Here is an 18,228-nt window from a genome sequence, read left to right as displayed (position 1 = left end):
TATCCCAAGGCCTGTGATGACTTTCAAACATGCAGGCTTCGGTTCTCAAGGTCAGAGTGGGTTAGACTTTTCCTCTCAGGCACCGTATGGGTGGAAAGATAAGGAGAAGGAGAGCACCATAAACAGGGTAGGTAATTCTGCCTGAGACTCCACTTGGGCGCCGGGGGCGGGGGCAGGGGCAAGGTGGGTAGGCCCAGAGCACAGGGTGAAGGGAAACTCTCCATCCCTTCCATCAGTCTCATTCCACAGCAGCCGCTCACAGTGTGAGCCCCTTGCTGAGCCGAGAGTGATTCTTGCATTTGAATCTTTGTATTTTCTATACAAAACAACTTCTAAACACAAATCAACATCCTGGGGCTTCACTGAAGAGGCAGAATCTATTGCAACATCTTTTAAAAGTTTCCAAAGGTCATTTTGACAGCAATTTTCTCCTTCTGTGATGACTTTAGCACTTAACTGTCATGTAAGATCTAACTCCATGGCAGTTGCTTGACTCAGCTTCGTCCCTGTGCCCACCTTGTGTTATCCACGTTGTCCAGGAAATAATTCATACCACTTCTAAGACGACAGGGGAGAGAGGCTGATTTACTCAATCCTCTCCACCTCTGTAGTCCTTTGCCTCCTCTTCCCTCCCTCAAGACAAATACACCCAGATATGAATGCATGCATGGCTGCTGACTGATAGTATTACTTAAATCTAACTTTTTTGGGTCATTAATCCTGCAAATATGTCTATTCTTAGATGGCTGCTATTACCAATTTGCTGCTTGTCATAACAGTCTTTAGGAGCAGAAAATATTATCAAATGACTTACAGAGAAAATAATCTGGGAACTTTAATGCTTTTCTCCATGGTGTTAGGACCAAGTGTTGACTGACCCCAAATGCCTGATGGGACCTAGGGCTAGTCAAGGGTCCTTTTGTGGGGAACAGTCACATGATTGTCAATAAACACTTAAAAGAGTTGATACTGTTTTAAAATTCTATTTATTTCTTAAATACACAGCTTCCTCAAGGGTAAAATAAAAAGATCAGATAAGATTAGTGGTTTCCAAATCAGCCCATGCACTGGTTCCTTGACTGCTACGAAGTGAGAAAAACAAGGACAGGCAGTACTTGTGTATATAAGCTAAATTTATTTGCTACAAAGGACTTCCCTTTATTCCAATATTATATTCTGTTGGTGAGTGATAATAGATGGCAAAGCAAAAAATGTCTTTGATTAGCAAAATAAAAGAAGTAAGCAACTTGATACCAGTCCCTAAACTACTCCAGTCCTCTCGCCTGCCTCACGTGTGTCCAACGTGGCTGCCAGGCAACCGAGCAATTTACCATGCCTGTGCAGGGGGTATGTATTCATTCTTCAAGACTCAGAGTGTCACTTCCTCTAAGAAGCCTTCTCTGCTGGCTTTCATGCAAACTCACCCCCACAAGGGTACCTGTCCTTCGATGTTATCGCAACTCTGAGTACATATGCTATTGTGGCACATAGAAGATGGTGTTGTAGTTTCCTAAGGCGTTTCTGTTCCCCCAAGAAATAGGGAAGCCTTGAAGAGAATGAGGTGGTGATCTCTTTCCTATTTTTGTAGCCTGAGTTCCCATGACTGGGGCTGACACACAAAAGTCTATCAATCAGAGCTTAGCAAAAACAGATGGAAAACTCAAGTCAGGGCAATTTGTAGATATTAGGACAGGAACCATTTACAAAGGTATGGTGTAGAGGAGTCACAAGAAATAGTGCAGGAGCCTTCATCTGGGAAGAGCAGGGCTCCATGGCGACCACATCTGGAACTGGGACAGGGAGGAAGGTGTGGAGAGGAAACCTGGAAAGAGCTGGAACCCATCCAAGGATGCAGCCAGCCATGATGACAAGCAGGGAGAGAGCCAAAGAACAATACCTGGATTTTCTTCCTCCCTTTAGTCTCCCACAGGGGCTGCCCATTGGATGAAACAGGTTGGCCTTGCCAGGCACAGAGCAAGATGAAAAGGGTAGAAAGTGAATCTGATGGGCAAACAGAGACCCTCCATCACAGTAGTGCTCAGCAAATGTGTTTGGAATAAATGACTATGTTTCTGGGCAGGTCACTGGGCTATACAAGTCTTTATGCTTAGAGAGAGGTGATGATGCTGAAGATGATGACAAAGGCAAAGACCATGGTGATGGTGACGTTGATGATGACAACGGTGGTAGTGAAGCTGCTGCTGCAGCTGATGGTGGTGATGATGACAACAAGTAGCTAGCATATACTGAACACTTAGCATATGTCAGGGACTGAGCTAAACATTTTATATACTTCATCATAATTAATCCCCATGACTCTATGAGGATTATTATTATTATTATTCCCATGTTAGAGATAGGGATATGGAAGCTCAGAAAGGCCAACGGACTTGCTAATGGTCACACATCTTAGATGAGAAGGACCTGGTATTCTAGCCCAGGTGTCTGACTCAAGAGCCCAAGTGTTCACAACTGCACCACACTGCCTCACTTTCAGATTGTTTGTATGTGTACACCAGCTCAATTACCCTATTCTGAAATCTTCAATGCATTCTCATTAACCAAGGTCTCAAATCTTGAGTCTGAGTTTCCAGGCCCCTCATTATCTGGCCCCTTTCCAATCTTACCTTCTAGTATTTTTACCCACAAAGCATTCTTCACCTCAGCAAGGCTAAGTCTATCTCAAATATTCCTACCTCCATGTGTTTGTTTATGCTGGTCTCTCTGTCTGGAATCAATTCTCACCCCTTCCTCCAATCCTCTGCCCTCCTCCTAGATCAAAATCCTATGTACCCTTTAAGATTCAAATCAAAATTGCTGCCTCCTTCCAGAATCTTTCCTGACCTCCTCCCCAGTCCCCACTTTCCTTCCTTCTCTGCCCCAAGGTAGAAGGTCTAGTTAAACTGAACCTCCATATGGAATGGAAGGGTCAGGAAATTTATTAAACAACCTCTCACTTTCCACCTTGGATAATGGTTACTCAAATTCTTGATTTTCCCACCCTGCTAAACCAGGCTCTCTGAGACGGATTACATTTTGTTCACCTCTCTATTTACAGTCAGTGTTAAATAAATATTTTGTGCTTTCCTCTGATAAAGAATGTAACCTGAAACTTTCTTGCTCATTGACTGTTTTCAAATCACAATGAAAGTTAAATCACTTGATCTACTCATGAATCCAACCATTCATTCATCCATCCATCCCACCCTCCATTTAGCCATATCTCCATCTCTCCATTCATCCATCAAACATGGTAAGATAAAAGTTGGATAGATCAACAAGAAAGAAGTAAACCCCATTCTGTGTTGGTTGGCTGTAAGGGTTGGCTGAGGGATTTCACCTAGAGACTTAGAAGTAGATAGTGTAAGAAGTAGAAGTGTATGTGCTTACAATCAGATAGAGCTGGGATACAGTTATGTTTCTTTTACAAAGAAGCTCGAGACCTTGAGCAAGTTTCTTAACCATTCCAAGTCTCTGATTCCTGGTCGGTAAAAGGAACTCAAAATCCCCGGGTAATGTAAGGACCTGCATTGCCCAGAACTGAAGCAAGGTCTCATTTTGAAGAATCACAGCTCAAACAGAAACTGAAACCTTTGCTCCCATCTTTCCAAAGATTTCAAGGGCTCCAATTACATTTCCATCCAGCTCTTAATAAAAATTCCCGTCTCCCCCCCCCCTCTTCCCCTGGGACTGTGGATACTCTTTATTACACGAGTAGCCCTCTCCCTCCTGTCTCATGGCCCTCTCATCTTCCCTTGCCCACTGTTCCCTCTGGCCTTGTGGAAGATTCCTTCACGTGCCCAACATGCCCAGGGTCCTTTCTGCAGGCACCACTCTCACTGGGGAGTGAAGATTTTTTTCCTCTGGCCAGTTTCCTCTCAGTAGTCCACTGGCCGCTGTCTGCTTTCTCTGCTAAAATACTCTTTACACAAGCTCACCCACCCTGGCAGGCTAAGTGTGAGAATTAGAGTTTATACGAAAAGAGCACAGAGCACAGGGCCAGAACCCAGAAGGCCTTGCACACTGAAGCCCTTAATGATTTGGATAAAATGAGACAGTCTTCATATAAGAAGCACAGCTTGACACTGTCTAACAGATGGAGAAATGCTTCAGGGAATTTCCTGGATGGCTGCCTGCTGCCCCCATGAGAGGCCCCTGGCCCTCAAGGGTTTCTACATGAATTTGCTTTCACATAGAAGAGTGGATTTCTTAAAAAAAAATTCTTTTTACTTAAAAAATTAAAGATGATATATTCTTATGGTTTGAAAATGAAAACTCTGTAGAAGGTATACATAAAGAAGCTGTGATCTTATTCCTGTCTCTAGCCACCTCCTATGAAGCCTCTGCCCCTACAGGTAATTCCTTTATCCATTTCTTGGGAATGTGTCCAGTGTCCTATTTATTTAAAGAAGAAATAATACCTGTGCATAGCAAAAAAATTCAGGCACAAGATAATGGTGTGCCGTGGGCAGAGGTTTCCCTCCCACCACCGATTCACTACCCCTTCCCAGAGGGACCCCATCACCAGACCCTTTCTCCTGTGTCTATGTCCAGAGATATGCTATGTATAAAAAAGCATATAGATATAGATATGCTTATGAAACATTTGCATATTCTTTACAAGAATAGTAGCATCCTACACACACTGTTCTGTATCTTGCCTTTTTTTTTTTAACTTCACAATACATCTTGGGAAGTGTTTCCTATCAGTTTATAAAAATCTGACTTATTCCTTTTTTGGGCTGTATACTCTTCCTCAATCTGGATATTCCATGATTTATTAAACATTAAAGCATATTAAGAATTCTGTTGATATATTCTTAGGTTGTTTCCAATATTTGCTGTATAGACATTACAGCCGTGAATATCCTTATACATACATCACTTTGCACATGTATGAAAGTGAAGTTGTAGAAAAAAAATTTAATAAAATTTAATTAAACTGAAATTGAAGGGTCAAAGGTATTAATTAATATTTTAAATTCTGATAGATATTGCCAGATAGGTCTTCTTATCACTCAGGATAAGCTAGATCATGCCGTGGTCATAAACAACCCCAGATCTCCCCCGTTTAAAATAACAGAAGTTAATTTCTTGTTAATGTTTCTTGTCCATCATGGATTCGGAGGATTCTGTTCTGTATTAACATCTTGCTGAGACCCGGGTTTGACAGCACAGTCAAAATGGGGCAATCCCCACAACAGCAGTGGGATCGTAAAAGGGAATGTGCTGAATCACACACTGTTCTTAAAGTTTCTGTTCAGAAGTGACACCTTCATATTTTATTGGTCAAAGCAAGTCACATGGGGGCAGATCAGTGCAATCTCACCAGGTGCCCGGAAGCAGAGTGAGCAGCCCTAGCAAGCACTGCCCCTCAGAGACCGCCTCAAGTTACTCAGTCCAGACAATGAGTGAGGACACACCCTTACCAACACAGTGTCTCAGCAAAATGTCCTAATTTTGTCCTAACAGGTAGAAAATCTTACCTTGTGAAATTTGATTTCATAGAAGTTATTTAATATATTCTTTTGTTCAAACACAGCCCTAAAATCATTAATCTCTAAAGAGGTATGTAAGCTGGGCATGGTGCTCTCAGAAATCCTATTACTCCACGAATCAATCATTTTTCCAATGTTGGTTGAGTCCTTGCTACGAGGGGCACCAGGCTGTGTTGGGTACCAAGGGCGCAGGTGCTGCGGAGGCTGCCATCCAGGGCTATTTACTGGGCCAAGAGTCATCAGCTGCATCAGCTTTGCATCCAGGTGTGTGCATTTCTGTCAAGGGTTTGTTTCCTCTTTTGTTCCACAAGATGATTTTTGTTGTTCTTGCTGACACTTAGTGAAGGAGTAAAAATCCAGAATTCTGACCTGTAATCCTCTTGTTATCACCTGGTGGACAAACACGTCTCTGGATGTTAATACTCAAGCAGGCAGGTTCTAAAGGGCCTTCCTCCCATCCAGAGATGCTGAAAGAGCAGTCTTGTGGCCACAGGCCAACCATGGGTCCTGGAACATGAGGGAAAGGACCAGCACCTTTGAAACTAAAGAGACCCATCCACATGAAGGAATATTTTTTTAAAAAAACCACTTTGAAGTAGGATCGACATACAAAAAGCTGTACATATTTAATACATACAACTTGATGGATTTGAAGATCAGTATACATCTGTGAAACCGTCACTATAATCTATGCTATAAACATATCCATCACCTCGAAAAGCTTCCTCCCACCTTCTTATTTATTATTATTTTGTGATAAGATCTATCCTCTTAGCAAAATTTTTTTTAAATAAATGCATTTATTTATTTATTTTTGGCTGCATTGGGTCTTCGTTGCTGAGTGCAGGCTTTCTCTAGTTGCAGCGAGCAGGGGCTACTATTCATTGTGGTGTGTGGGCTTCTCATTGCGGTGGCTTCTCTTGTTGTGGAGCACGGGCTCGAGGTGCGTGGTCTTAGCAAAATTTTAAGTATACAATACATATGTGAAGGGATTTTTGATGATGATGATGCAAGTGAGGGCGGGGTGCACTGGTTTGCGTGTGTGGAAGTGGGGGGCTTGGAGACAATAATGCTTGTGGCTTCAATGAAAATTTTTTTTCCCAGTGGCATATTGAGTCCATCAGTTCTGGCTTCCTTGGCACAGAACAAGACAAGCAGTAACAGTGTAAGCTGCATTTAATTTGCAGAGCTTGTAAGATTCAGGAAACAAGAATTGACAGAAATGTCCAATTTTTCTCAGGACAACACGTAAATTATACTCCAGTGTTGCTTTTCATCTCCAAAGACCTTTGCTAAAAGGGCTATAGGTGATGCAGCAGAGCTGGAGAGGAGGAGAGGCGGTGGGAGCCTCCCAGCCGGCTGTGGTTACTGGGCTGGAAATTAGTGAATGCTGCTGCCTTTCCATGGTGCAGGCATCCTGTCCTGCTCAAATCAGGGGTACTTCTTGCATTTTGGGGGGGGCTTAAAATTAGCATGACCTATAAACTTTCAAAAAAGAAATAAAAGTGGGAACAATGAAATATTACTAGACAGAGTTTGGCTGGCTGTGGTCAAATCCAGTTTGGAGATACACTATTGGATCTCACAAAGTGTTTCACAAGTTTTTAAATTAGTTGCCAACTTAAAAAGTTACGGAGATTGTGCATAAAAATCAACATTCCTTGGGAGAAAATATTTGCAAATAATATGACCAACAAGGGGTTAATATCCAAACTATATAAACAGCTCATACAACTCAATATCAAAAAACCCCTAAACAACCCAATCAAAAATGGGCAGAAGACCTGGTTAGACATTTTCCCAAAAAGACGTGCAGATGGCAAACAGGCACATGAAAAGATACTCAGTATTGCTAATCATCAGAGAAATGCAAATCAAAACCACAATGAGATATCACCTCACATCTGCCAGGATGGCTATCATCAAAAAGTCTATAAATAAATGTTGGAGAGGATGTGAAGAAAAGGAAACCGTTGTACACTGGTGGGAATGTAAATTGGTGCAGCTACTATGGAAAATGGTTTGGAGGCTCCTCAAAAAACTAAAAGATAGTACTACGATATGATTCAGGAATTCCACTCGTTGGTATATATTCAGAAAAAAATGAAAACTCTAATTTGAAAAGATACATACACCCCAATGTTCATAGCATCATTATTTACAATTGCCAAGATATGGAAGTAACCCAAGTGCCATCAACAGATGAATGGATAAAGAACATGTGGTGTGTATATATATATATATATATATATATATATATATATATATATATATATAAAATGGAATACTACTGAGCTATAAAAACAAATGAAATTCTGCCATTTGCAGCAACATGGATGGATTAGGAGAGCATTATGCTAAGTGAAATAAGTCAGACAAAGACAAATGCCGTATTATATCACTTATATGTGGAATCTAAAAAATAATACAAATGAATGTATAATGCAAAACAGAAACAGCCATCATCAAAAACTCTAGAAACAATAAATGCTGGAGTGTGGGGAGAAAAGGGAACACTCCTGCACTGCTGGTGGGAATGAGAATTGGTACAGCCACTATGGAGAACAGTATGGAGGTTCCTTAAAAAACTACAAATAGTACTACCATATGACCCAGCAATCCCACTACTGAGCATATACCCTGAGAAAACCATAATTCAAAAAGAGTCATGTACCACAATGTTCACTGCAGCACTATTTACAATAGCCAGGACATGGAAGCCACCTAAATGTTCATCCACAGATGAATGGATAAAGAAGATGTGGCACATATATACAATGGAATATTACTCAGCCATAAAAAGAAACAAAATTGAGTTATTTGTCGTGAGGTGGATAGACCTAGAGTCTGTCATACAGAGTGAAGCAAGTCAGAAAGAGAAAAGCAAATACCATATGGTTAACACATATATATGGAATCTAAAAAAAAAAAAGGTTCTGAAGAACCTAGGAGCAGGACAGGAATAAAGACGCAGGTGTAGAGAATGGACTTGAGGATACAGGGAGGGGGAAGGGTAAGCTGTGACAAAGTGAGAGAGTGGCATGGACATATATACACTACCAAACGTAAGGTAGATAGCTAGTGGGAAGCAGCCGCATAGCACAGGGAGATCAGCTCAGTACTTTGTGTCCACCTAGAGGGGTGGGATAGGGAGGGTGGGAGGGAGATACAAGAGGGAGGGTATATGGGGATATATTATATGTATAGCTGATTCACTTTGTTATAAAGCAGAAACCCATTGTAAAGCAATTATACTCCAATAAAGATGTTAAAAACAAACCCCAGAAATAGAAACAGATGCACAGATGTAGAAAACAAACTAGTGGTTACCAAAGGGGAGAGTGAAGGGGAAGAGAAAATTAGGGGTATGGGATTAAGAGATACAAATACTCTTAATTTTATACATAGATACACTACTATGTATAAAATAGATAAACAACAAGGATATATTGTACAGCACAGGGATTATAATCATCATCTTGTAATAACTTTTAATGGGGAAATCTATAAAAATACTGAATCATTATGTTGTACACCTGAAACTAATATAATATTGTAAATCGGCTATACTTCAATTTTTAAAAATCAACATTCCTGGCTTCTACTAAACAAATTGGGATTTCTGTCAATGTTGAGTTAGTCCCACATGGCAGCCTGTTACTGGGGCTCAGTGGTTGCTTGCCCCTCAGACAGGACATGGACACACACTCCGAAATTTGCCACAGCCTTAACCCCTCCCTATTGTTTACACCCTGCCATCTTCACTCATTTATTGTACCATCTAGCCCTGTGGGCATCTGAGATTTCGTTCTCTGTGGTAAGCAGTGATACAGATTAAAGGTGTTTTAGAAGCAACAGGAGCTGATTGCTAATTAATTTCAGCCCTTTGGGACAGACCCCAAGTAGGCCACCAGGCCGTATTAATAAAAGTTCCACTACAGACAGACTCTGGGAGGGCTCACACCAAGGAGTACTTCCCAGTACTTCTGCTGCCAGTGTTCTTGTCCCCATGGTGAAACAGAGCCACCCCCCGCCTCTGCAAGAGACCTCCAACACTAGCAGGGAACCCAAGCTAAGATACTCATTAAAAAAAAAGAGGGGTCTCCTGAGAAGATGGCAGAAGAGTAAGACGCGGAGATCACCTTCCTCCCCACAGATACACCAGAAATACATCTACACGTGGAACAACAACTACAGAACACCTACTGAATGCTGGCAGAAGACCTCAGACCTCCCAAAAGGCAAGAAACTCCCCACGTACCTGGGTAGGGCAAAAGAAAAAAGAATAAACAGAGACAAAAGAGTAGGGACGGGATCCGCACCAGTGGGAGGGAGCTGTGAAGGAGGAAAGGTTTCCACACACTAGGAAGCCCCTTCGCGGGTGGAGACTGCGGGTGGCGGATGGGGGAAGCTTCGGAGCTGCGGAGGAGAGCACAGCAACAGGGGTGCGGAGGGCAAAGCAGAGAGATTCCCGCACAGAGGATCGGTGCAGACCAGCACTCACCAGCCCGAGAGGCCTGTCTGCTCACCCGCCGGGGCGGGTGGGGGCTGGGAGCTGAGGCTCGGGCTTCGGTCGGAGCGCTGGGAGAGGATTGGGGTTGCAGCGTGAACACAGCTTGCAGCGGGTTAGTGCACCACGGCTAGCCGGGAGGGAGTCCGGAAAAAAGTCTGGAACAGCCGAAGAGGCAAGAGACTTTTTCTTGCCGCTTTGTTTCCTGCTGCGACAGGAGAGGGTATTAAGAGCGCTGCTTAAAGGAGCTCCAGAGACGGGTGCAAGCCGCGCCTAACAGCGCAGACCCCAGAGACGGGCATGAGACGCTAAGGCTGCTGCTGCCGCCACTAAGAAGCCTGTGTGCGAGCACAGGTCACTCTCCACACCCCCCTTCCGGGAGCCTGTGCAGCCCGCCACTGCCAGGGTCCCGGAATCCAGGGACAACTCCCCCGGGAGAATGCATGGCGTGCCGCAGGCTGGTGCAACGTCACGCTGGCCTCTGCCGCCGCAGGCTCGCCCCGCATCCGCACCCCTCCCTCCCCCTGGCCTGAGTGAGCCAGAGCCCCCGAATCAGCTGCTCCTTTAACCCCGTCCCGTCTGATTGAAGAACAGACAACCCTCCGGTAACCTACACACAGAGGCAGAGCCAAATCCAAAGCTAAAACCCCGGAGCTGTGAGAACAAAGAAGAGAAAGGGGAATCTCTCCCAGCAGCCTCAGGAGCAGCGGATTAAATCTCCACAATCAACTTGATGTACCCTGCATCTGTGGAATACATGAATAGACAACGAATCATCCCAAATTGAGGACGTGGACTTTGCGAGCAAGATTTATTATTTTTTCCCCTTTTCCTCTTTTTGTGAGTATGTATGGGTAGGCTTCTGTGTGAGATTTTGTCTGTATAGCTTTGCATCACCATTTGTCCTAGGGTTCTATCCGTACGTTATTTTTGTTTGTTTGTTTTGTTTTACTTAAAAAAATTTTTCTTCTTAATAATTTTTTTTATTTTAATAACTTTATTTTATTTTATTTTATTTTATTTTACCCTCTTTCTTTTTTTCTTTCTTTCTACTTTTTCTCCCTTTTATTCTGAGCTGTGTGGATGAAAGGCTCTTGGTGCTCCAGCCAGGAGTCAGTGCTGTGCCTCTGAGTTGGGAGAGCCAAGTTCAGGACACTGGTCCACAAGAGACCTCCCAGCTCCACGTAATATCAAACAGCGAAAATCTCCCAGAGATCCCCATCTCAACACCAGCACCCAGCTTCACTCAACGACCAGCAAGATACAGTGCTGGACAACCTATGCCAAACAACGAGCAAGAGAGGAACACGACCCCACCCATTAGCAGAGAGGCTGCCTAAAATCATAATAAGTCCACAGACACCCAAAAACACACCACCAGACGTGGACCTGCCCACCAGAAAGACAAGATCCAGCATCATCCACTAGAACACAGGCACTAGTCCCCTCCACCAGGAAACCTACATAACCCACTGAAACAACCTTAGCCACTGGGGACAGACACCAAAAACAATGGGAACTACGAACCTGCAACCAGCAAAAAGGAGACCCTAAACACAGTAGATAATCAAAATGAAAATACAGAAAAACACAGAGCAGATGAAGGAGCAAGGTAAAAACCCACCAAACCTAACAAATGAAGAGGAAATAGCCAGTCTACCTGAAAAAGAATTCAGAATAATGATAGTAAAGATGATCCAAAATCTTGGAAACAGAATAGAGAAAATGCAAGAAACATTTAACAAGGACCTACAAGAACTAAAGATAAAACAAGCAATGATGAACAACACAATAAATGAAATTAAAAATACTGTAGAAGGGATCAATAGCAGAATAACTGAGGCAGAAGAACGAATAAGTGACCTGGAAGATAAAATAGTGGAAATAACTACTGCAGAACAGAATAAAGAAAAAAGAATGAAAAGAACTGAGGACAGTCTCAGAGACCCCTGGGACAACATTAAACGCACCAACATTCGAATTATAGGGGTGCCAGAAGAAGAAGAGAAAAAGAAAGGGACTGAGAAAATATTTGAAGAGATTATAGTTGAAAACTCCCTAATATGGGAAAGGAAATAGTTAATCAAGTCCAGGAAGCACAGAGAGTCCCATATAGGATAAATCCAAGGAGAAACACATCAAGACACATATTAATCAAACTATCAAAAATTAAATACAAAGAAAACATATTAAAAGCAGCAAGGGAAAATTAACACACAAGGGAATCCCCATAAGGTGAACAGCTGATCTTTCAGCAGAAACTCTGCAAACAGAAGGGACTGGCAGGACATATTTAAAGTGATGAAGGAGAAAAACCTGCAGCCAAGACTACTCTACCCAGCAAGGCTTTCATTCAGATTTGATGGAGAAATTAAAACCTTTACAGACAAGCAAAAGCTGAGAGAGTTCAGCACCACCAAACCAGCTTTACAACAAATGTTAAAGGAACTTCTCTACACAAGAAACACAAGAGAAGGAAAAGACCTACAATAACAAACCCAAAACTATTAAGAAAATGGGAATAGGAACATACATATCCATAATTACCTTAGATGTAAATGGATTAAATGCTCCCACCAAAAGACACAGACTGGCAGAATGGATACAAAAACAAGACCCATATATATGCTGTATACAAGAGAGCCACTTCAGACATAGAGACACATACAGACTGAAAGTAAGGGGATGGAAAAAGATATTCCATGCAAATGGAAACCAAAGGAAAGCTGGAGTAGCAATTCTCATATCAGACAAAATAAACTTTAAAATAAAGACTATTAGAAGAGACAAAGAAGGATGCTACATAATGATCAAGGGATTGATCCAAGAAGAAGATATAACAATTGTAAATATTTATGCACCCAACATAGGAGCACCTCAATACATAAGGCAAATTCTAACAGCCATAAAAGGGGAAATCGACAGTAACACATTAATAGTAGGGGACATTAAAACCCCACTTTCACCAATGGACAGTTCATCCAAAATGAAAATAAATAAGGAAACACAAGCTTTAAATGATACACTAAACAAGATGGACTTAATTGATATTTATAGGACATTCCATCCAAAACCAACAGAATACACATTTTTCTCGAGTGCTCATGGAACATTCTCCAGGATAGATCATATATTGGGTCATAAATCAAGCCTTGGTAAATTTAAGAAAATTGAAATTGTATCAAGTATCTTTTCCAACCACAATGCTATGAGAGTAGATATCAATTACAGGAAAAGATCTGTAAAAAATACAAACACATGGAGGCTAAACAATACACTACTTAATAACGAAGTGATCACTGAAGAAATCAAAGAGGAAATCAAAAAATACCTAGAAACAAATGACAATGGAGACATGACGACCCAAAACCTATGGGATGCAACAAAAGCAGTTCTAAGAGCGAAGTTTATAGCAATACAATCCTACCTTAAGAAACAGGAAACATCTCAAATAAACAACCTAACATTGCACCTAAAGCAATTAGAGAAAGAAGAACAAAAAAACGCCCAAAGTTAGCAGAAGGAAATAAATCATAAAGATCAGATCAGAAATAAATGAAAAAGAAATGAAGGAAACAATAGCAAAGATCAATAAAACTAAAAGTTGGTTTTTTGAGGAGATAAACAAAATTGATAAACCATTAGCGACTCATCAAGAAAAAAAGAGAGAAGACTCAAATCAATAGAATTACAAATGAAAAAAGAGAAGTAACAACTGACACTGCAGAAATACAAAAGATCATGAGATATTACTACAAGCAACTCTATGCCAATAAAATGGACAACCTGGAAGAAATGGACAAATTCTTAGAAATACACAACCTGCCAAGACTGAATCAGGAAGAAATAGAAAATATGAACAGACCAATCACAAGCATTGAAATTGAAACTGTGATTAAAAATCTTCCAACAAACAAAAGCCCAGGACCAGATAGCTTCACAGGCGAATTCTATCAAACATTTAGAGAAGAGCTAACACCTATCCTTCTCAAACTCTTCCAAAATATAGCAGAGGGAGGAACACTCCCAAACTCCTTCTACGAGGCCACCATCACCTTGATACCAAAACCAGACAAGGATGTCACAAAGAAAGAAAACTACAGGCCAATATCACTGATGAACATAGATGCAAAAATCCTCAACAAAATACTAGCAAACAGAATCCCACAGCACCTTAAAAGGATCATACACCATGATCAAGTGCGGTTTATTCCAGGAATGCAAGGATTCTTCAATATATGCAAATCCATCAACGTGATACATCATATTAACAAATTGAAGGAGAAAAACCATATGATCATCTCAATAGATGCAGAGAAAGCTTTTGACAAAATTCAACACCAATTTATGATAAAAACTCTGCAGAAAGTAGGCATAGAGGGAACTTTCCTCAACATAATAAAGGCCATATATGACAAGCCCACAGCAAACATCATCCTCAATGGTGAAAAACTGAAAGCATTTCCACTAAGATCAGGAACAAGACAAGGTTGCCCACTCTCACCACTCTTAGTCAACATAGTTTTGGAAGTTTTAGCCACAGCAATCAGAGGAGAAAAGGAAATAAAAAGAATCCAAACTGGTAAAGAAGAAGTAAAGCTGTCATTGTTTGCAGATGACATGATCCTATACATAGAGAATCCTAAAGATGCTACCAGAAAACTACTAGAGCTAATCAATGAATTTGGTAGAGTGGCAGGATACAAGATTAATGCACAGAAATCTCTGGCATTCCTATACACTAATGATGAAAAATCTGAAGGTGAAATTAAGAAAACACTACCATTTACCATTGCAACAAAAAGAATAAAATATCTAGGAATAAACCTACCTAAGGAGATAAAAGACCTGTATGCAGAAAATTATAAGACACTGATGAAAGAAATTAAAGATGATACAAATAGATGGAGAGATATACCATGTTCTTGGATTGGAAGAATCAACTTGTGAAAATGACTCTACTTCCCAAAGCAATGTACAGATTCAATGCAATCCCTATCAAACTACCACTGGCATTTTTCACAGAACTAGTACAAAAAATTTCACAATTTGTATGGAAACACAAAAGACCCCGAATAACCAAAGCAATATTGAGAACGAAAAACAGAGCTGGAGGAATCAGGCTCCCTGACTTCAGACTATACTAAAAATCTACAGTAATCAAGACAGTATGGTACTGGCACGAAAACAGAAATAGTGATCAATGGAACAGGATAGAAAGCCCAGAGATAAACCCATGCACATATGGTCACCTTACCTTTGATAAAGGAGGCAGGAATGTACAGTGGAGAAAGGACAGCCTCTTCAATAAGTGGTGCTGGGAAAACTGGACAGGTACATGTAAAAGTATGAGATTAGATCACTCCCTATTAAAGACCTAAATGTAAGGCCAGAAACTATCAAACTCTTAGAGGAAAACATAGGCAGAACTCTCTATGACATAAATCACAGCAAGATCCTTTTTGACCCACCTCCTAGAGAAATGGAAAAAAAACCCAAAAATAAACAAATGAGACTTAATGAAACTTCAAAGCTTTTGCACAGCAAAGGAAACCATAAACAAGACCAAAAGACAACCCTCAGAATGGGAGAAAATATTTGCAAATGAAGCAACTGACAGAGGATTAAAGCAGCTCATGCAGCTCAATAACCAAAAAACAAACAACCCAATCCAAAAATGGGCAGAAGACCTAAATAGACATTTCTCCAAAGAACACATACAGATTGCCAACAAACACATGAAAGAATGCTCAACATCATTAATCATTAGAGAAATGCAAATCAAAACTACAATGAGATATCATCTCACACCAGTCAGAATGGCCATCATCAAAAAATCTAGAAACAATAAATTTTGGAGAGGGTGTAGAGAAAAGGGAACACTCTTGCACTGCTGGTGGGAATGTGAATTAGTGTACAGCCACTATGGAGAACATTATGGAGGTTCCATAAAAAGCTACAAATAGAACTACCATATGACCCAGCAATCCCACTACTGGGCATATACCCTGAGAAAACCATAATTCAAAAAGAGTCATGTACCAAAATGCTCATTGCAGCTCTATTTACAATAGCCAGGATATGAAAACAACCTAAGTGTCCATCATCAGATGAATGGATAAAGAAAATGTGACACATATATACAATGGAATATTACTCAGCCATAAAAAGAAACGAAATTCAGTTATTTGTAGTGAGGTGGATGGACCTAGAGTCTGTCATACAGAGTGAAGTAAGTCAGAAAGAGAAAGACAAATACCATATGCTAACACATATATATGGAATCTAAGAAAAAAAATGTCATGAAGAACCTAGGGGTAAGATAGGAATAAAGACACAGACCTACTAGAGAATGGACTTGAGGATATGGGGAGGGGGAAGGGTAAGCTGTGACAAAGTGAGAGAGTGGCATGGACATATATACACTACCAAATGTAAGGTAGATAGCTAGTGGGAAGCAGCCACAAAGCACAGGGAGATGAGCTCGGTGCTTTGTGACCACCTGGAGGGGTGGGATAAGGAGGGTGGGAGGGAGGGAGACCGAAGAGGGAGGAGATATGGGAACATATGTAGATGTATAACTGATTTACTTTGTTATAAAGCAGAAACTAACACACCCTTGTAAAGCAATTATACTCCATTAAATATGTAAAAAATGAAGAAAAAAAAGCGGATAAGATTGGGAAAAGAACAATACTGTAAACTTAAAAAAAAAAAAAGTTGCACTACAATGAGAGGATTGATAGTAGTGGCCTATGGCCAAGGCTCAGAAATCATCTCACAGCACCTCTAGCTGCTCAGAGCCTAGGCTATTTCGTTAGTTCAGAGGTAAGTGGGGCAGATGCTTTATCCTTGTTTTACAGATGAAGAAACTGAAGCTTAAAGAGGTTAAATTACTTACCCAAGGTCACCCAGCAAGGTAATAACAATCATCTGTGGATCTCAGTGTCCAGGTTTCTCTCTTCATCATGATCGCTCTATGACCTGTGCTGCTTTTTATTTATTTATTTATTTTAATAGACCTTTATTGGAGTATAATTGCTTCACAATACTGTGTTAGTTTCTGTTGCACAACAAAGTGAATCAGCCATATGCATACACATGTCCCCATATCCCCTCCCTCTTGAGCCTCCCTCCCATCCTCCCCATCCCACCCCTCTAGGTCATAGCAAAGCACCGAGCTTATCTCCCTGTGCTATGCTGCTGTTTCCCACCAGCCAACTATTTTATATTCGGTAGCGTATATATGTCGATGCTATTCTCACTTCACCCCAGCTTCCTCCTCCCACCCCAAGTCCTCAAGTCCATTCTCTATGTCTACCTATTTATTCCTGCCCTGCAACTAGGTTCATCAGTACTTTTTTTTTTTTTTAGATTCCATATATATGCATTAGCATATGGTATTTTTTTTCTCTTTCTGACTTACTTCACCCTGTGCTGTTATTTAAATAGTATTTTTCATTAAATCAAATGTATGCAAAAAGGAATACATTTGTATTATAATGGAATATAATTATATTCTATTGTAGTGGAAACTGGTATAATTTGCCAAGGATTGGCAACTCTGAATGTAATGTGGATGGATCTTCAGGTGTATACATTCTCTAATTTTGTCTCATTCTCCCTTTCCTCCTCTACCCCCACCCCAACTATCTTTTGCCTACAGAAAGAATGGCAAGGCCAGTAGCTGGCAAAGCCCCAGGGGAATCGTTGTTCATTACAGATGAAGATAGGTTATTTTTAATACATATGTTTGGGGTCTTTGAATGAAGGCTTCCTCTATGGGTCTTCAGAGATGCCCTCTCATTCTGTTGGCAAAGAGGGTAAAACAGTTGCTCTTATGAAATATGTCTGACCACCAGCATCTCTTCTGAAGACACGTGTGGTGTGAAGGTAAGATCAGGTCGGTCTGGAGGAAGTCTCATGTCCTGAAAACTGAGTCCATATTACTTGACCTTCAGATTCATATGCTGGTAGTTTAACTGAGAGAGAGAGGACTTCTAGAGGCTGGGAGCACACATTGAAGCCACTTTTGGGCCCCTGCTGTGACTGCCACTGGACTGGGTGCTGTGGTCAGTGTGGAGTGGGCAGGTGCTGGGTCTCAGCCTGGGGAGCAGGATTCACAGACGGAGACTCAGACTTGCTGGCACCCAGAGCTGTAGCAAGTCAAAGAGGAGAGACGTTAGGAGATGTGCTGTGGAAGTAACAGGGCCTCTGTAG

The sequence above is a fragment of the Tursiops truncatus genome, chromosome 19, assembly GCF_011762595.2.
Source record: "Tursiops truncatus isolate mTurTru1 chromosome 19, mTurTru1.mat.Y, whole genome shotgun sequence".
Lineage (NCBI taxonomy): Eukaryota > Metazoa > Chordata > Mammalia > Artiodactyla > Delphinidae > Tursiops > Tursiops truncatus.
The sequence above is the reverse complement of the archived record's forward strand: the minus strand, read 5'-3'. Positions refer to the sequence as shown.